The 20,503-nt window shown below is 39.1% G+C and overlaps 1 long non-coding RNA gene across 6 annotated transcripts in view; it reads left to right on the forward strand.

Annotated features, from left to right (window-relative positions):
• Positions 1 to 2,013: 2,013 nt before the first annotated feature.
• Positions 2,014 to 20,503, forward strand: part of LOC136304985 (uncharacterized) — a 170,811-nt gene continuing 152,321 nt past the window's right edge. For 5 of the 6 annotated variants that reach the window (XR_010724947.1, XR_010724946.1, XR_010724945.1 and 2 more), the window contains exons 1-2: positions 2,014 to 2,122; positions 5,683 to 5,799. This is a non-coding gene — a long non-coding RNA (uncharacterized lncRNA). Of the gene's footprint in view, positions 2,123 to 5,682; positions 5,800 to 17,956; positions 18,179 to 20,503 lie in introns of those variants that run through there. The other variant, XR_010724952.1, reaches the window with a different exon arrangement.

A 20,503-nucleotide genomic window follows, 5' to 3' on the forward strand; every position in this document is an offset into this window, starting at 1 on the left:
ACCTGAAGAGAGCCCACAGGAAAGATGGAGAGAGACTAAATGCAGAGCCTGGAGTGACAGGACAAGGGGGAATGGTGTTAAACTGACAGAGACTAGGTTTAGGTCAGATATTAGGAAGAAGTTGTTTGCTGTAAGGTTGGTGAGGCACTGGCACAGGAAAAGGTATGGCTGCCCCATCCCTGGAAGTGCTCCAGGCCAGGCTGGATGGGGCTCTGATCAACCTAGTCTAGTGGAAGGTGTCCCTGCCCATGGCAAGTCCCTTCAAACCCAAACTCTTCTAAGGTTCTATGATTCCATGATTTGCAGAGGCCCTTGTTCTGATGTCACAAGAACCTGTGTTCTAGCAGTGTATTTTCCATCTCAGTTGAGCCATGGCTGACTCCAAGCTGAGACATGTCCTAGGTTATGTGCTCAGCCCTGGGTGGGAGCTCATGGCTTTTCACCTTCTGTGCACAAAGACAGTATCTGGCAGCTTGGAGTGAGGAGCAGGAGTGCTTTGGCCCAGCCGGGGCAGCTCTGGAAACCTCTGGTGTGGTATGGACCTTGTTTTGCTGCTCTTGCATTGCATCTGAATTTAAACAGGCAAAACTATCCTGATACTGCAGGGAAGTCCTCATCAGATAGTATCTGGTTCCACAGATGGCCCTTGGAGGGAGCTTGAATTCATAATGCCATTGGTAATGCACTAACAGAAATGAGGTTAAAAAATACAGTCTTTGTAACAGGCAAAGTAAGGCATCAGTGATAAATTCAATTATTTTAAATGCATCAGACCAGGTTCTGATTTCAGTTACGTGGATATAAACAGGCCTGCTGGTACCATAGCCTTTTGTGCACGCAAGGAAGGTTAGAGTCTTGTCTCAGGGATGTAAAAATACATCCACTTTAGACTTTATAATGTGTATTAGAAAAATTAAGCCTGTCCTTGGATTTCATTACATATCAGCATTCAAAATATTTATAAGATATTTTGTGGGTTTGGTGACCTTTTATCAGTGTTTTGGAGGGTTTTCCTTTTTTCCCCCCACAACTACATAATTCCAAACATTTAATGTACCTGCTAAAACTCTTGTATCGTTGCCTTTCCAGAGAGATCCAGCTGATATGTGAGGCTGGCTGTATTAACAACAGCCAGAGAAACCATTTATCCCTTCCTACTATCTCTACTAGATATTTCATAGGTACTGTGTGGAGAGGAAATCTGTTCTTTAAATAAGGTTAAGTGGCTAAATTCTACTTCATCTGCAACAGTAACTTCCAATTTATGAGGCAAGTGACATTCCCATTATTTTCCAGGAAGCTGTTGTGGGGTTTTTTTGTCATTTGCTAGAGATTTATAAAGTGTATGCTTGAATTGAATAAATACTGTTTTTTTAAAAAATATAGCTTTGTAGAGACAATTATAAATTAATAATACTAAAAAGGATAATTGACTCTACATAGTTGATATATTCAGTGATTGAAATAAGACAAAAGCATACAAAATAATCCAGGCAGTAACAGAAAGAAAGCAAAATATGTGTAAGCTGTTGCCATCCACAAACCCAGTTCTGCAGAGCCTATGGATTTTAATGGATTGTGCTATTTAGATGGCAACAAATCTCTGGAAATGCAGCTGAAAGCCTCCCAGCTTTTCATGCCAACACTACTTCAGCAGAAGTCTCATCTTAAACAAACTTCAGACTTTGTTAGAGTCCTTTATATGACAGATTTATCCATGTTTCCTGATTCCCTGCCAACTGACTGCACCTGGTTCACTCTAAATTAGTTATAGTTAATTGTCAATAAATGTGAAGAAGGTCCTCCTGCCATTTTCTCTTGGCTGTGAAGCTGGTGAGTCTCATGGCTATTTATCAGCTAGAGTTATACATCCTGAGGATTAGAGGAGAAAAAAAAAGAGTAAAATAGAGAGTGGTGGTAGCTGTTTTGTTACTTTTTTCCCATGTGCGTTTTGGTGCAGGATATGTGTGAGCACAGCTGCACTAAGGTTGAGATGTTATTTAATTCAGGTGATTCTTGGTTGGATGGGCTATAAAGGGTGTGGGAGGTAGGCTGGGCTTTTATCTGCTTGTGTAGGGAGAATTGTTGATTTACAAAGAGTAGAGAGAAAGAAGATCTATGGGTAAGTTTTTATTTCCCTTTTAGTCCAGTGTAATTTTTTTTCTCTTATAGCAGCTTTGGAGTGTAATGTGAAAATAGATTCTTCTCTGTGGAGTTAAAGTAATTAAAAATCTTTTTTTTTTTTTGTCCTATTGGAGGATGTAATTTGTGTATCTCTTGGCTTTCCTTCAGTAGGCCTTGTGACAACAAAAACTTGCTTTTAAAATTATTTTTGTATAATTGTAATTTCTGTTTACCTCTTTACAAGATGGCTAAAGGAAAGGCGAAAAAAGGGGCATTTTTCCTGCCCTCTGCCTTTCTAGACCTGTTGCATCTGCTGTTCCTATTAAGTTGGTATACTTATTGCCTGATTCCATCCTTGGTCATTTTATTCCTGTGTTTGAGGGGCTGAAGCGGCACTAGTGTAAATCCAAAGGTTGTAAAGGTTAATTACAGGCTTGCTAGTTAAGCTTTTTTACTGTAATGTTCTTCTCTATTAGAAAAAGTGTTCTTTAATTAAAAAATGTGTTTGTTTGAGATAAACCTGCTTGCCTACACCTGTGTGAAAAGTGAGGCTCAGGAGTCGGAGGGGATTAATGGTTTTGAGTCTGAGGCAGTTTTCTGCTTCTATAATAAAAGCCTCCTGCTGAATTTTCCTCGGGAAATGGAACCTGTAGTTTGAATTTTAAGTTACTTATGTGTCGGTTACTGCTCTTTGCTTCTTTCCCTTCACAAATTGTCTCATAGAAGACAAGAAATATGACAGGAATAATATCTTTAAGGCTTAGATTCCCTCTGTCTCTTTGGAGTTTTGTGCTGTTGTGAAGTGTATAGCTTTCACCCAGACCCTGCAGCCTCTTCTGCCTTGCTGTTTCTTTCGGGGATGGGTCCTGTGTTGTGAAGAAAATGGCTCTTGGATCCAGAATAAAACCTTCCAACTTTTGATTTTTTTTTTCTCAATTGGAGTGGTATGGATACAGTCTCTAGGCTTCCCCTTAGTAATGTGTTTTTTTTCCTCTGCCCGCTAGTTGTGAACTTTCAAGCCAAAAAAATCTTTAAAAAGCTAAACGTTTCCTGGTGAGGTTGTGAGATAATAATGGAATGGTTTGTGTGGGAAGAGACCTTAAAGGCCATCCAGTTCCAACCCCCTGCCATCGGCAGGGATACCTTCTTCTAGACTGGGATGCTCAGAGCCCCATCCAACCTGGCCTTGAACACTCCCAGGGATGGGGCAGCCACAGCTTCTCTGGGCAACCTGTGCCAGGGCCTCACAAGCCTCAAAGTGAAGAATTTCTTCCCAATATTCAATCTCAACCTACTCCCTAACAGTCTGAGACATTTCGCCTTGTTCTATCCCTACATGCCCTTGGAAAAAGCCTTTAGGTGCTGGAAAGCATCTTAATGCTTTCTTAGTTGTAATATTTATATTACAGCTATTAGGGCTGTAGATGCAAATGCCAGCTTCTTGTGGAACTCTAGCTTTCTGTAGACACAGTCAAAACAAAAATTATCTTGGACATTTTAATTAATTGTAACATAGGTAAATAGCTAATTGAATACCATCTGTTTGCTTGGGCTGAGCATCAAGAATGTGTCTGTTAGTTTGAGGAAAGAATATTCATGAAACAGAACATCTCCTTTTCAAGACACTAACTTCACAAAACTATTTCTTTGACCTTGCCTTACCTTGTGGTAACGTGTGTATATTTTTAGGATGTTTATTGTTCTAAGTTTTCACTTTGGAATTCCCATTTTCAGTTGTTTGCTTCTCCTTTCCTGTGGGGGTTAAGTAGTCCAAAAAAGACAAGGCTAAAACAAACAAAGCTTTTTAGCATCCTTTTCTCTCTTCCTTCCATATGCCTGAGAGGGGATAGAGAGGAACTGTGTGTGCTGGTTGGGGAGGGCACTGTTCTGCTGAAATAACAGCAGCTCTAGGAGGCCTCAAACAAGCTCTCCACAAGAAAATCAAGGTGTTTGTAACAATGGGGAGAATTCCCTATGCAAAAGAATTACCTTCAACAACCTGTTTTGAAGCAAAACATAATTTTCCTTCTGAACAGCTACGTGAAGTGCATGGGCAGATACTTTGTGATTTGGGCAGATGGTTAATGCACTGATTAAATGCAAATGTGAAAGTTTGGTGGTCACAGCAAACAGGAAATATTACCCCTTCCCTTTAACCTGTCAGCCAAAACCCATTCTTGTAGGAGCTTCCACTGCCTGCCTTCCCTCCATAAGTGGGGGTAGGTGAGAAAGGGAGAAACTGAAATATAGTGCTCTACATATCTGCTTTTGTCATCTTTAGGTTTTCATTCTATAAATTTTACTGAGAGTTTAAGTTGCATAAAGCAGTGATATTTTTCACTGGAGATCATGGATCAGAATTGAGAATTATGGATTATAATTTCAGTTGAACCTTTTGTTATGGATGAGTGCTGCATCCATGAGTTTGGAAAATAACTTCTTTAAAAATTACTGTAATATCAACATTAAAAGTATGCTTAATGAGCCAATATGTAAACATACCCTTCTGTTAGTGTAGTGTTTTCCCTGTTTTTTTCCAAATTTTTTTTTTAATTGTCCTGTTCACAAGGGTTTTATGGCTCTTTATAATGGAAAAGAACCACAAGAAGTTACTTACAATACCATCTTGTTTTTAAAAACTACTTACTGCTGCAAGACTTCCCACATGTTGGCTAAATTTCCCAAACATTCATACACCAATTTATGTAATAGCTGCCTGTGCTTTAGACTAGAAATGAAATTCTGTGTTTTCCAGCTAGTCCTGTGTAATTTGTACAGTTCTGATAAATCAGTATTCAATTAAACAGCTCTTCTGATGGAGCAGATCTGAGTCAGAGTGCTGTAAGAGGAGGTGTGGTGGGGAATAATAAATAGGTGAATGTTGCCAGTGCCAGTGATGATGCCCAGAGGAGCTCATCCCTGGAAGTGTTCCAGGCCAGGCTGGATGGGGCTCTGAGCACCCTGGTCCTGTGGAAGGTGTCCCTGCCCATGGCAGTGGGTTGGAAAGAGATGAGCTTTGAAGTTGCTTCCAACCCAAATCATTCTATAATGTTAAAAGTGTGGTGACTGGAAGACTCAGTTGGTCCCTAAAAGCCCATGATGAAAAGCAATGGCTCGCACATCTCCATGTTGTAAAACCCAAGACTGAAAAAAAATCCAAATTTTAAGTACATTGAGGGATTTTGCCTCAGGAAATTTTCTTTGCAATCCAACGAGACTTCTAAGAGAATTAAGTGAGGTGCTGCTTGTTCAGGACTTTTAAATCTGGCTGGATCTGGGAGTTTTTCTGGTGAAGCTCAGGCCTTCTGTACAAAAGGAAAATTCAAGCATTTTCAAAGCCACTTATTTTGATTTTGTAGTAGCCTATGAGGTGACGGTATTGAGCAAACAGTCAGGGAGGTTCTGAATGAAAGAGCATTTTTACCAGTGAGTATTTATTAAAGTAGAGTTATAGATGTGTACTGAGGAAATTTATGGGAATTTTTTTGCTTTCCTTCACCCTAAGGTATATTTCCCAAGAGTTATAACTAAAACATTCAATAATATTTCTTTGCACAGCATCCAATAATGCAATGGCTGGAAGACAAGGAAGTGGCAGAGTAGCTGGGTGGATGCACTGGATATTGGCAATAATTCTGATGCTGTGGGGTCACCAGATCAGTGGACAAGGACAAGGTAAGTGAAGATCATTTACTGCAATTTGATATTGACATAGTATTGAATAGCAGTGGTTAGAGAAAGAAGGCTGTATGATCCAAGGGCTGGACTGCTGTGAATAGCTGACAAGAAATAGGGATATAAAAAGCTGCATGACTTCAGTTGAGAAGTTAAATTCTGTTTGGAAAATGATGTCTTGATGCCTTCAGGGATTATCCAGGTGCTTGAATCTGTTTTCATGTGCTCAGTGATTGAAGTGTGCCTTGAAATAAATCTTCCCTTTGTATGTGTTGCTGGCTCTCTAGGTGGGGAGAAGAAGCTGTTTAGGAGATTATAGACATGGATACTTCATGTTGTTTGGCTGTGGTATCTGCAATATTCAGAAAGGCTTTTGTGGCCATGCTATAAATAATTTCCCTGTTGCATTCCTGTCTCACTCACTGATAGAGGTGCATAATAACAGCTGTGGGGATGCAGACAGGCAAAAGAAAAAGTCTCCTTGGATTTTTAGTTTTGAAAAATGAACCATTATTGCATGTTTGTGATCTGAGGGCTGCTAGCAAGAGAGGTAAAACCAGGCTATTATACTTTGTAATATATATTTAGAATAAAAGATGCTTGTGTGTTGTGTCAGATTGGGAAAGGGGGAAAATTGTAATTTTGAGGCACTGAAATTAAAGTGAATAAATTTTTGAGGAATTCTTTAATCAGGCCTTCAGGAAATATGTTACATGTGGGCAGAGATTTCCACATCCTTAATTTACTCCTCAAGTGTGGAAAATGCTGTATGTTTTTTGCTAGAGCCCCTCTGTTCTCTATTACTCCAGTCACTGGCTACAAGCATGGTGCTGGTTAGTGTGTGCAGCCTGTGCTGGGTCCTTTTCCTTAGCTAATTTGGACTACAGGAAGAGTTCTTGGCTGTTTGAAGGATAATGCTGTTCACTCTTGGTGCAGTTTTAGAGGTAGGAATTGGATATAAACTGTGCACTTCAGTTCTGCTGGAAACTTCTGTGGAACTTGTGTGTTGCCTCCAGAAATCCTAAAATCCAACCTGGCAGCCTGTATAGAAGTTTAGCAGGGAAGTGTCATGGGTGTTTTGCAGGTAGCAACCAGCTTTTCTGTGATATAAATTGTATTTGTACAAAAAGGGATGTTGCTTTTCTAAAGTGTCCATTTTGACATTATAGTCTTTGAATTGGAAAACCAGGTATGTTTGAAGACTATTATGTGGTATTGTGCTAAAGTGTGATGGGTATGGTAAATTTTTCTGTTTTATGAAATATTGGTGAATGACATTGGAAAGAAACACAGATATACAGCATCTTGAAAGAATTTGTTTTCAGAGTGGGTGATGTGAGGGCAGCTGTGCTGGGAAATTGTCTTTACATGGTTCTAAACCCTCTGTGAGTTTCTGGTTGATGATAAGACAGTCTTGATCTATGAGCTGAGCTTCAGTCATGTCATTCTGTGTGTTTCTGATTTCTAATAATTTTCAAATTGTAGAAAAATGAAACTACTATGACAAAACACTCTATGATGCAAGATGTCTTCCTAAAGTTAGCAGTGACCCTTAGTGGAAAATGGATATAGACCACAATCATGTTATTTTGCTTTTATTTTAAACGACTTTACAAGGTTGTTACACAGCTCTTGAATATTAAATACCTCTAAGCAGGTCTAGTATAATAAAACTGACTGTGTTTCAGTCTTGGTAGACTTTGTACTCTACTGTCATGGAAGTGTAGTGTAGACTTTTGAGCATATACTTATTTCAACTGCTGTGCATTGCTTTGAACCTTCACTTGAGAAATGTGAACTTTTAATGGCAATGAGGTAGTAAATTATAAACAAGGAACAAGTATTTTTTGGCATAATTACACACACAGGATGTTTTAAAAATGCAAAACCCTTAGGTTTCAGGATATATCTAATTTTGCTCTGGGCTTCTGTTAACACTTTATTTTTCTAAAGTAAAGCCCTTTGGGCATGCCTTGCAGGAAACTGAGAAATGTGATTTCTGATTAATTTGAGTAAAATTAATATTAATTATAAAGTTTGGTTATTTGGAGTCTATCAGGACAATAAAATGAAGAAATAATGATTCTGTGTCTGGGCATAGAACCAAAAGTGTTTAAAAGCCATATGGCTGCATTTAAAGAAAACAGCTTCTGAGTCACATAACTTCAGTGTGAGTGGGTTGCTATGGAAGTTAGGAAGAAATCAACATTTGTTCCACTTCCATTTCCAATCAGAATAGTAAACTTAAATTGAAAGCCCTTTGTTTTTCAACAGCTCTTTCTATCCTTCCCTTTTTACGCATTAACCCAACCCAAGAATTGTCTGGTTTTTGTGGTCCGTGTGGCTGCATCTTCCTCTATTCACGTGTAGCTTAGGACTAGATACTTCAGTGTATCCAGTGCAAGTGTCCAGTAGAGACTGAAGTAAGGAAGAAACTGTTTTAATTTATTTTGCACTCTAGCACAATAGACAAATGTGTAGTTTTAGTGTTTTGCATCCATTCTGCTTTTCTCACTTACCTGAATATTGCAGGTTTACTCCTCTGTCTTCAGAGGAGCAAATATATTTTGGCCTGTGTTTTGTATGGAGGTGAATTCAAAAAAAGACTTACCTCTTACACTGAGCCCTGAGTATTTTGAAGAGTATTTTGAAACAGACTTGTTTTTCTTGGTGAACTTTGAAATTATATATCTGGAAGTCTGAAGTTACTTGAACAGTAAGCAGGCAATTACTGTTCAGTGATATCCACAAATAGTGTTAGCATTGATATTAAGACAGAAGATGAATAAGGAGTCCTGAAATCTAATAACGTTCAGACTTGTAAAAGAAGTGAATGTTGCTTAATATCTGGAATTTCACTGCTGTGCAGATGAAGCAGGTGCTCTCTTTGAAGCTCTAGAGATGCTAGATAAAACAGTGTCTGCTCTCTGAAGTACACAGCAGTAGTGCTGATGATCTTGGGTGCATGCTCTCTGCCCAAAATGAGCCTTTCAAATATTTCTCTTTTTTTTACAGAGCTGTCAGGGTACAGTGTTGACAGGTTGCTTTATTTAATGATCAAGCATAAAGGCTGTGCAATGTGCTACAGTTGAGAGGCTTCAGAGCTCAGACAATGTGCTAGAAAGCAGTGGGTGTTGCTGGCTGGCCAAGCTCTGATCCCCTGCCTGCAGGAACATTTTTTCCCCCCACAACACAGGTCTAATGGGGGAAAGCACCTTAACTTTTGAATTTAAACAGTGTTGTGTGTAAGTATATAATATCTTTGGTTTCTTTTTGCATTTTGTAACTTTAATCAGTGATAAAGGAGGCAGCATTATGGCTAACTTGGAATATTCAGGAGTATTTATCAGTGCACCTTCAGAAACAGGAAAGGAGTCTGCTGGGCTTCAGAGTCATAAGGGGTGTGCTTTTAGCTGAGGACAAGCATTCAAACTGCCTCAATTTCACCTTCTTTTGTCTGTGCTGCTGACAAAGCCCAAATGTTCCTCAAAACAGGCTCCAAAATGAATGAATAACAATGTCTTCACTGGGTTCTGAGATTACTGTGGCCTGTCAATGGTGGGAAGGAAGGCAGGTTGAGGATACCTGAGATTTCTTCCCAAACCCATCCTTAGTCATGTGTTTTGACCGTGAAGACTAAGCTGTGGTGTCTATTTCCAACCACTACACTTTGCTGTGGGCTAAAGCAGTGTCAGTATCTTTCTCTAGCTCAGCTGTCTCGCTGACAAGGTAAGGAAAAGTATTTTGTATAAATGGAGTGTGTACATATGCACATACACCGTTTTGTGGTACTAAATGACTGGCAGTGATTTTGGCTTCAAAAAATGTAAAACCAGAGAGGTAAAAAACTGCATGTAGGAATCAAGAGTATTGGGACTGGTTCCAAATTTCCCACCTCAGCTAATCCTGAAATGGTTCGTGGGTGCTGTGGTGCCATGATTTGCATTCAGCACTGCCAAACCTGCCAAGTGCATGTGTGTAACCTGGCTTTTGACTCTCTGTGGGCACAGGAGCAGCCCCGTGGGGACATGGAATGGGACCCAGGTGGCACTGCTGCCTCAGGGATGCTGCCCACACCAGTCTTGTACAGCTCCTAGGTCACCCAGCCCATCCAGAGCCTGTGGCACAGCCCAGCAGGGTAGGATGGGTTTTCATGCTCAGAGGAGGAAAGTTGATATTTGTTCTGAGCGTCTGATGTGAGTTGGCTGGCAGGTTTTTGGTTTGATGGTAACTTCTGCTACCTGAAAATCAGTCCTCTTACATCAGTCTTTAAAGCTCACCTTTGAATAAATGAATGTGCAAAGCTGCAGGTCATGTATTAATGCTAAGGAGGCATTGAGTCTATGACAGACCTGTGCTTGGATCCAAATCTAGACTAAACCCAGGTGACAAGCTTAAGTAGTCTTTGCTTGTGCACTACTATGTGTTATAAATTCAGGTGATTCAGTGAGAAAAATTTGGGATAGGACAACCAAAGCCCTCCAGGCACGTTATGTTACATTGCAGTTATCCCTTCTGTCTTGGTGCTTCCTCACTGTGCGATTCTAATGGATATTTGAGTTAAATGATGAAGAAGCTAAGTAATTATGGGGCTAGATGTTGTGTTTGTATTCTCACTGTATGTGTGTGAAGGCACTTAGAGACATTTGAGTGAGTTTTTGGAAAAAAACAAACCCAAAAGCTTTTTTCTTGAGGCCAAGATGTACTGTGTGGGAAACGTGTGTGAATGGTATACCTAAAACTCATGTTCTCACTTTTGCCTATGCAAGCTGGATGCCTTAGGTGGAAAAGTGGTTTTTACATACACCTGTGCATGAAAAAAAAGATTGAACTGAAAAGAGAAGTCTTGTTTTTGGTTCAGCAGCCTGTGTTGGAGAGCTTCAGCTTTAGTGAAAGAAACATCAGCCTTAATGCAAAGTGACTGCTGCTTGTCTTATAATAATGTTCTGAAAGTACATTTGAAAGCACAGTGTGTACCTTTACCCTATCAAAGTACCAGTAGTTTTTTATAGCGATTGAACATGATTTAGTACTTAACCTTTCTCTCTTGTACATTACGCAGCTTTGCTAATGGATGGCAACACTGTATTTTGAAGGGAGGATTTGTTTTGTTTTTAATGGAATGGTTAATAGTAGCCACTTTAAAATTGGCAAGTAGCTTTAAAAAAAAAGCTGTTAACCAATAATATATTACATTTTTTTCAAAGAGTTCCTAATTTTTTGAGGCAACACCCTTTGCAGAAACTCTTGATGGAAAAGAAACTAGGAGAGTCTTTCTTTAAGGTATTCTTGCCTCATGTACTATTTGAAAAGTGAAATCTGAAAAAAGGCAACTGCGTGTACCGCCTTGTAATGCAGCTGAAGTTCTGCATGAACTGTGGAATTTAAATTCAATCACAAAGCATTCTTTGCTTTCAATCAATTAAATTTCCATTTGTCATAAATCCTTCTTGCAGGCCAAGGCACTGCACAGTTAATGCAACCTACAAATATTGTGTTTTTCTTTAGAATTAATTTTCATGGACTTTCACAAAAAGGTATAAGTTTTTAAGCATGCAGTCATTGCTCTTTGTGGCCAATAATCAGAAAATACTTTGTGTCTTGCCTATTTCAGAGAGATCCAAGGTAACTCAAATAGTAAACAATTAAATTTAAGACATGATCATTATAGATTCCACTATAATGTAATTCTCAGAAATCATGCGACAAAAGGCAAGACTAATTTCAGCATGAAGTACAGGAAGATATAATTTGAGCAGAATAGTTATTATTAATGAGGAAGTAGAAAATTAGTGGTAATAGCTCTAACTAGCCAAGGAAAAAAGGGTTCTTATTGCTGAAGTGACAAAAGCCCGTGAAGTTTTTGGGATAAAGTGATAAACGGGCTTGAGAATACTCATGAAAAATGTGGACTATCTAAGTGTAAACTTGGGTTTTTGTCCTAAGCAATTTGCATGAATTTGCTTAAGGTTATTTACATTACTCTCTTATGACTTGAAAATCATCTCTCTTCTGTGGACTGTGTTTTCTCTTGCTCTTTTCCCCCAGGATTGTTAGTCTGCATCTTTGAGAGGCGAAAAACCTGCTTTTGCTGGAAAGGTTCTATGGGGAGCGGGAAATGAATTGTTCCCTATTGGGGAGCAGTGCATAGGGAATCAGACCTGGTGCGGGAGATGAATCCAATACCTGAATAATAAAAGGTCTGTTCCATGGGCAGAGAGCACAGGCAGCTCTGTTAGCCTTCAGTTCTCGTAGCTTAGCCAACCAAAAAACAGTGAGACGGATGAGAGCAGGTACTGAGTGTAGTTCTACCTTCCTAGTAGAACTTATGTTGCAAAAATGAATGTTATATTTTTAGTACATGAAAAATTAAGAGAAACTGGGACAATCTCAATGTTAAACGCTTGAATTAATGGCCTGATGCAATTCAAGACATAGAAAAATTTTTAACATCGGATAGGGAGAATGGTTCTGAGATCAGGTGCGTGCTTTGTGTGATTGGTTTTAGGTAGAAAGTTCACTGTTGGCAATTTGCAACAGGTTAAATCCCCTCAAGAATGGCTTTCTAAGAAGTTTTAGTATTGAATAATGAGAAATTTCTAATGAGTGTGTGTGTAAATGAGAACCTCAGATGTCATCATCTGAAAACAAGCTTGGATGATGCAGATAATTGACGGTACTGCTGTGGCAGCTTTTGTTCCAGGTGGTTTAAGACTCACTTCCCATTATGTAGGAATTAATAATTTTCCTGGCACTAAACTGAAACCCAATTTTTATTTTCCTTTCCAAAAAGCAAATTTACTTCTTAGATGACAGGATATGAATAAAGCCACCACTTGGTACACTTTAAAAAGTTTCACTTTATATAATTTAAAGTCTTTCATTTTGGAAAATATGGTGCTCTTGATGTTTTAACAGAATGTATGAGGCTTCAAAAATGTTCTTGGCAGTCATTGTGGTAGTACGCTTCATGAAAAATAATAAAAATTGGCAGTAAGGGGAATGATACAATGCATGTAATATAAAACACTTTATCCTGGAACATATACAAGTACTAAGTGTCCTAATGTATATTTATTGAGATAGAGCTTGAAGTTTTATTTATGTTGCATTTTAAATGAAAGTGTTTCAGGATTCAGTTGTCTTTGTCCAGCACTTATTTGTAAAAGTTACCATAACCATGAACTATCAGATCTTGGTGACTTGAAATGAACCTCTAAAAGGATATTGCAGGAAGCTCATAGTTCAGACAGGCTTTTTTTGATATCTTGGATTGAAATATATTTGCTTTTAATGAAGGCTTCTTTTACTGTTCAGTTTCTGTTTGGGCTTCATCTCTTTCTACAAAAAAATTCAAAAAGACCCAAACAAACCCAACAGTAAAGTCATTTTAGCCTTTCTAAAAACAGATCACTCCTTGAATAAGTGCTGTGAAAGCTTTATTAGAGCGAGGATGCCAAGCCTGTGTTCTAGTATTAACAGCTACTTTCCTATTAATTCAACCTTTCCTCATCTTTCAGTTCCTGTCCTGGCTGTGTGATGTTTGGGAACAGATACTCTTTTTTTTTTTTTTTTTTCTTGCTGCCACTTGCTGTTCTGTGTTTAGATCCTCACTTCTCCAGGAGAAATAAATCCCAGCAAAGGTTTTTTTGGAGTGGCGAATCTTCACTGGAAGAAAGCCAGTAGAAGTCTTCTCAAGTTGACTTTACTTTTGCTAATTGGGACGCAAATTCTCAGCTTCCAAAAGAAAAAAAAAATCTGGGGAAAACTGTCAAAATGTACAAGTGATGGTCAGTAACTGCTAAATCCTGTGAGGATAGAGAAGGGAGAGTAGAAAGTTGGAATCCTTGGCATGAGGAGTGAAGGAAAGATAAAAGGTCATCAATAATCCTCCTAGCTCTGCTCTGAAGGAACCTGAGAGCAGGCAAAGCCTATTTAACTGCAGGTCTGTAGGAATATAAAGGCAGAGTGTCCCATGCAGTGCCTTGCATGTGAATCAGTTAATTGCAATTTGTGCCTAGAACCAAGTAGGCCATTTCAGTCAGTGCTTGCTCTGGAGATAAATTGTCTGGGGGTCTTGAATCTTTCTGTACCTCAACACCAGTTCTGGAATCCATCCAGTGAGGGCTGTCTAAGAAATATATATATATTTTTTTTAGAGAAAATTGTTTGGTTATAGTTATTGGGCGACATTTTATTAAAGCGAGGAACTTCTCATTAACACTCAGTTCAGGGAAAGCGGTCTTCAAAGAATTATCTCATGTACTAGATGAAAGTGTTCAGTGATTTGCAATTTCAGAACAGTTTTTCATTCACAGTTTAAAAATTGCTAGCAAATGCACAATTAATTACATAACAATTTAACTTTGACAGCTCATTTCTGGATCAGATAAAATAAGTCACAGCTTTCTCATCTTGCTAAATGATGTTTCAGTGCTTTGTGACTATGCTTCATAGTTGTAGGGTCATATCATTAAAAATACATGGGGAAGAATGTTGTTTCCATTATTTTAATATGTAGTAGAAAATGCAGATTATTTCTTATCTGTTTAAACCCATCATTGTAAAATTAATATTTTCAATTTTCTCAGTCTGTGTTAAAACTAGGGGAAAAATAATGTGATAGATTTTTTGTTGTTGTTAATTTCAGGCAAATAATACAGAAATGCTTTAACCATAAAAGCAAAGCCTTACTGAGAAGAACTGAAGTTTTATTTTGCTGAAAAGAAATAGTGTTCCATAGTTAGAGTCCAAAGCATGCCATGCTCTTTATGATCTTTCTGAAATCCGTTTCTTTCAAAAACGCTGGCATTGATCATTACCAGTAATAAAACCCCTCATTTTTCTTTATGATTGAAAAGTAGCCTAGGGCAATTCTTTTTCATGTATATTGTAAGATTGCAGATACGGATATATGTGTATGTGCCAAGCACTTTCTGCTGGCTTGATTTGCTGCAAGATTTTATTATTTATTAATTTGAAACGAATGAATAATCCCATTTACATGAGAGATCTGTTCATGAAGTGCACTTTGAAAATTTGTCTTCAATGGTAAGGCTCATAAATCACACGCTATAAAACTTTTAGATGTTTGGCTTTAGACTGGTATAAGGTTCCCAAGAGAACTCTGAAACACATGGGGCTTCAGGTTTTACAATGTTCATACTTAGCGCTGTCCACTTGAGTCTAAAGCTTCAAGTGTCTTTCCTAAAGCCATTTCATACCTTTTTTTTTTTTTTTTTTTTCCCCTGAAGCAGAAAAGGTAAGATGTTGAGCAGTGGACAGAAAGGGGTCCGGTGTGTTCACGATGGCTGAGGTTGTAAAGGTCATCTGTGCCAACCTTCCTGCTCAAAGCAGGCTCAGCCAGCAGAGGCAGCCCAGGAACATGTGCCGACACCTCTGCAATACAAATATTTGAGAGATGTAGAATTATTATTGCTCTCTAGACTATCTTAAAAATATGAGGGGGAGGGCATTTGCAATTCTAAGCGTAATTTTACATACTAATTTATGCGTGTGTGTGTGACAGGCAAACTGTGATTGTTTCACTGGGCTGTCCATCAATGGCAGAATGAGCTTAACAAATATGTTCATTCTTGTACAAACCAGGAGGCAGATGCTGTGTTTGAAGTGCCACTGTACACAGCATGGGCTCATACATGTCTGCTAAGAAAAATAAACACAAGCATGACAGGCTTCCTGTGAAACTGCTAACTTCATCTGGCAGGTCACTGTCATTATCTCTGACTTGAAATGCAGTGGGAGCTTTAGAATCCCCCACTCCTCCAAATCCTTGTCTTTGTAGACCCTGTGTGTGTGGAGTTAGGCATTTGTTGTGAGGAATCCTTTGTTTTAGCTTCCAGTGTGCTTAGGCATTCTGAATTCATGGCACATACAGGCTGCCCCTGTTCAGCTAAATAGGCAAAATAGGTGTTCTAGCTCTGTTCAAATCTCTGAAGCCATGGATATTTTGCCAAGTTGGCCCCCTGTCTGATGGAATTTTGGCTTGGTCAAAAAAATTAAATTGTGTGCAAAAGGTGTCTTCTCTCTTTGCTGCATGTGACTTTGTGTTGTTACTGCTTTTAATAGTATAAGTATTAAATCTGCCTTCAGTACTCATGAATACTTGTGTGTAGTTGATGCCCCTGCATTGATGCCATTTTTTCTATGGCAAATTGCTTTATCATTTTGTCTCCTTAACTTTTTGTGCTATCTTTTTGCATGAGAAATTCTGCTTTCCTTCACCCAAACCCTTCTAAAGGGGTTTGTGACTTTTATGACTGTTTTCAAGCTGAAAATGAGTGGCATGCAGGGTAAATGTGGCGAAGGGTGCCACGCACACAGGCCATGTGTAAGTGAGCACTTACAAGTTTTAACTTTGTAAGCCCTCAAATAAGATGGACAGCTATACTTTTATTAATAGAGCCTAAAATTGCTACAATTCTAATAAAAATATAATTCAATAGCAAAGCATTTGGCCACTTTTGGGCCCTCTGGTGTGTACAGTCTTACTTCACATCAGCTCTGAGGGAAAGCAGTGATTTATTTTGTCTACCCCAGCAGGCTCCTAAATCTTACCATTTTTGAATCCTGTCAAACAGAGTCCTTTGTCCTTGACAAGGCCAGCCACTGACAAGGCCTGTGGCTTTCTGATAACAGATTGCATGTGTTTAAATAATTTTTCCTCTTTAAAAGAAGAAACTCTGCATATTCCTCAGTGTTTTCTAGATCTGATACATGGAACACTTCTAGAATCAGCATAAAATTGCTAGCTTCTAGCTTCTTCAAGAGAGTCTGTATTTCAAAGTGTATGGAACATGCAGTGTGGGATTTTTTGCTAAGGCTGGATACAGATCATCTAAATCCATTAATACTGTGAAAATGTTACTAAGCAGTTGTTAGAAGAGGTGGCTCTTGCTGAGGTGGTGCTGGGAAGTAATGCCTTCTAATTAAATTCCACAGAAAAATCCAGAAGGCATTTCAGTGAGGCTGCTCTACAAGCTTGCTGAAGGCTGCAGTCTCCTCTCACTGTAAAAGCAGGAAAACAAATGGTTCTAATTCTTCTTGTTTTCACAGTAATAACTGTCATAGGTTAAAACAGATATTTCCATTAGACCACTTGTATTAGGTTAGCTTAGCTTGTTGAGAGGTAATAATGACTTTCCTCCAAGGATGAGGAGGCAAAAAAAGGAAATCAAATTAATATCAAAGGAAGCTGCAAGTACTTTGTAAGTAAATCAAGATACAAAGTAAGTCAGATTTGTAGTAGAAATACATGCAAAGGATGGTGATGGGTATTATAAAACTTTTCCCTTGCCATCTTGGAAGTTTCCTTGTGGAAGTTCGTAAGTTTTATGTCCGTGTGGATGGAGGCAACCAGCGTGTTATACTGACATCACATCCTAATACGTAATTTCTCCATGCTGTACAAGGAACTGCTTGGAGGGTTTCCTCTCTTTAGAGGGCAAAAGGAATTCTGTGAGTATGGCAATATGATTTGCCTTAAGATTAACGTTGGGATTATAAACTGAAATAAGTAGTGGCATAAATTCCCTTGAGAAATCATTGATGTCCTATCCGTGGCAGTGTTCAGGGCCAGGCTGGGTGGGCTCTGAGCTACCTGGTCTAGTGACAGATGTCCCTGCTAATGACAGGGGGGTTGGAGCTGGATGATCTTTAAGCCTCCTTTAACCCAAACCATCCTATGGCTGTATTTTGAGGTTGGCAGCAGGCCCTTTCTTCAGGGGAACTTCTTGTATCATGCTGAGAAATCCCACCTGTAATAAAACACTATTCATTTGCTGCATTGCACATTTGTATAAATGGTATTGATAGCTCCAGGAACAGGAAGAATTTATTTATATAATCCTAATATAAATTTTCCATGTGTCTGTTGTCCTCCATTAATGTGCAATGTGTAGGATGCAGTTGACAGGATTTGCACTTTATTTCAGTAGAAGGGTAAGAAAGTATGCTTGTTTCTTAAGGAAGTTAGAGTCCTGGAAATGATCTGGTATTTCTGGGAAGATACCAAATGTTGTGTCCTGTCTCCTGGATGCACAGTATTAGTAGAACCTGGAGCAATGCCATTGCCTGAGTTGCTGTTTTAGCAACTTGGCCAAGCTGTGAATGATGCACAGTATTTGTTTCTCCCCAGGCCCTCAACCCCAATCGGTCTGAAAGTAGTGACTCCTGGCCTTGGATATTTAGAACACTCTTCCTGGAGCAGCGCCACCTTGCTGGTTGCCTCCTGTGGTACCTGAGACTGGGATGCCACTGTTGTGCCTCTCCCTGGCATCTCCAGCCACTGCACGGGACTCCCCTCCTTTCCTTCCCCGTGTAGGTTTTGTTCTTCTTTGGGGGAGCAGAGTGGTGCAAAACCACTGAAGGTTTTTTGCTCAAGTACAGCAGCATCCATCTGTCAGCAGTCTGGAGCTCCTCTCCATGAGGACACCAAGGCTGCCTGGTGGTGGGCTTAGCTGTAGCTGCCAGCATCACCAGCTTCCCAGCAGGACATCTCCCTGTGCATGGGCATTCCCTTGGGAAAGGGAAGAGGGAGTTTTTGCCAGCACAGGGCTGCTGGCACTGGAGGGCAGGGGGACACCCATTGTCCCGTGGCACCACTGCTCCCCTCTCCACCCTGGAGCTTCCCAAGCTCTCTCTGGAAAATGTGTCTTGATGTTTAATTCATGCCACGAAGCCTGTGATTAGGGCAAAGTAGCTGCCTCAGGTTTGGAGCTCAGGGAGGATCTGCTGTATCAATTTATATCCTTAAGTTGGGCAAGGACTCACCATCGAGCGTTTTGGCAGGCGACCAGCTAAGCATTACTGTCGCATTTGATTCTTTATTAGGCACTGTAAATGGGTATTGGAGTTCAGAGAAAATAAGATCTAGCATAAATACTGGTCCAATTTGTGTATGTTGACTGGGTTTACACCAGGCTTTGGTTTGTTTACTTTCAATTAGAGATGGTATGGAAAAAGATTTATGCGATAATCCATACCAAAGGGCCAGTTACTAATGAAGACATTGGTAATTCTATGAGTAATTAAATTTCATCTGAGCTAATTACTGAGGTATTCTGATTCAGAAGCCTCTAGCCACAAATATTGAAAATCCATTTATTTAACTCAGCTTTTACTTAGCTTGTTGTATTAGCTGATAATACACAGTCATTTCTAAAGCATTTCCCTTGGGTGTCCTCTCTTTTTTGTTGTGGATGTGTGTCCACAAATACTTCCTTACTCTTTGAAACACAGCAGAAAATGGTCTTCTATACAGCCAAGCCCACAATAAAGAATTCCAGTGGAGTTTCTTATCTTCAACTAGAACAAAAACTATTGCTGAGGAGAATTGAATCCATATATCACGTATCTTGTATTATTTTCCCAGTTATTCTCTCTACACACATTAAATTCTGATGTATCATGCATGCTATGTAAAGCTTGTTTTAGAAGGTATAATGTGCTCTTATGTGACTGGAGCTGATAGCAGAAACTAATGAAAAAGGACTTGACTCTTTTATGGTCAATTCGCAATCTGGCCGCAGTGAACTTAATGAAAAATCTTAAATATCTAAGGATATCTAAATTTGATTGTACTTGCATTTGAGCATAGCTTATGGAGAGTTTATTGTATTACTCAATGAAAAAATTAACACAAGTTTTTTTTGGTTTTTTATGTATCCCTTTTTGCAAAGAAAGGCTTTACAAGTCTTGGGAGCAAAAACTTAGTTTGTGTGCCTGCTTTTCAAGATAGAGATCTTGGCAAAGCTTTTTCACAATAAATACTAAGCACGGTGTAACACAGTAAATTTTAAGCAAGGCCAGTTTTTTCTTTAAATAAGAAAAATAATAATAATAATGGTATTTTTAGGTAGTAAGTTGCTTGAAAATGTTTTCCTAGAGAGGCGTTACATAAGTATTATTTCAGAAACTAGAAGGATACAATTTTGAAAAAGGCTGAAATAATTTCTGGCATTACTGATTCTTAATTTTCATCAGCAGTGCAAGTGGAAGACCTGAAAGCTCTGCTAGTAACTATTGCACCTGATGTAAACCCCCAAGGATTTTTAGGGCATTTGTCTTCCCCAGTGGCCTGTGATACCTCTTGGGGTTTGCTCTTTTGGTGACTGTGTAGTAAGGCATCCTCTGGCCTTTGTTGTAATGTGGGGGACCTTTCCCCATCAAGGATCTGTATCCAGCTCTAATGTCAAACAAAAGGACTTTGTTTGGTGTGAGGTAGGGTCTTTTGTTTGGCTTCAGAGCTGTGGGAAGTTTGTGTGAGGAGTTGCTTTGATGGAAAGGTAGGCTTGGACTTGAGTTGTGAAAATTGCCAACGAGACTAATTTTGCGAGTTAGAAAGAAATGCTACTCAACTTACTTGCTATGCTACTTTCCATAAATAATTCAAAAATTGGAATTTCAATTTTCAGACTTCTCTGTAACACGTTTTACCCATTTATTCACCTTTCATCCCCTTTAAAAATCCAATCAGGTTAAGAGCATTTTAATGCACTTCTAATATGTGCATTACCTGGAATTTTAGATTAAAGTGGAAAATGGGGCTTTATGACCGTAGTGAGTGATGTTCAAGAGTTGCTTTAGGAATGATAAAACTGGTTCCATTCAGTGTGTGCTGTGATTGAAACACTTTGCAATTTAAAAACACACCCTCTGAAGATCACCTTCGGTGCTGGGAAGT

The sequence above is a fragment of the Chamaea fasciata genome, unplaced genomic scaffold (assembly GCF_029207755.1).
Source record: "Chamaea fasciata isolate MVZ Bird 193981 ecotype frontalis unplaced genomic scaffold, bChaFas1.0.hap1 SCAF_2, whole genome shotgun sequence".
In the NCBI taxonomy this organism is placed as follows: domain Eukaryota; kingdom Metazoa; phylum Chordata; class Aves; order Passeriformes; family Sylviidae; genus Chamaea; species Chamaea fasciata.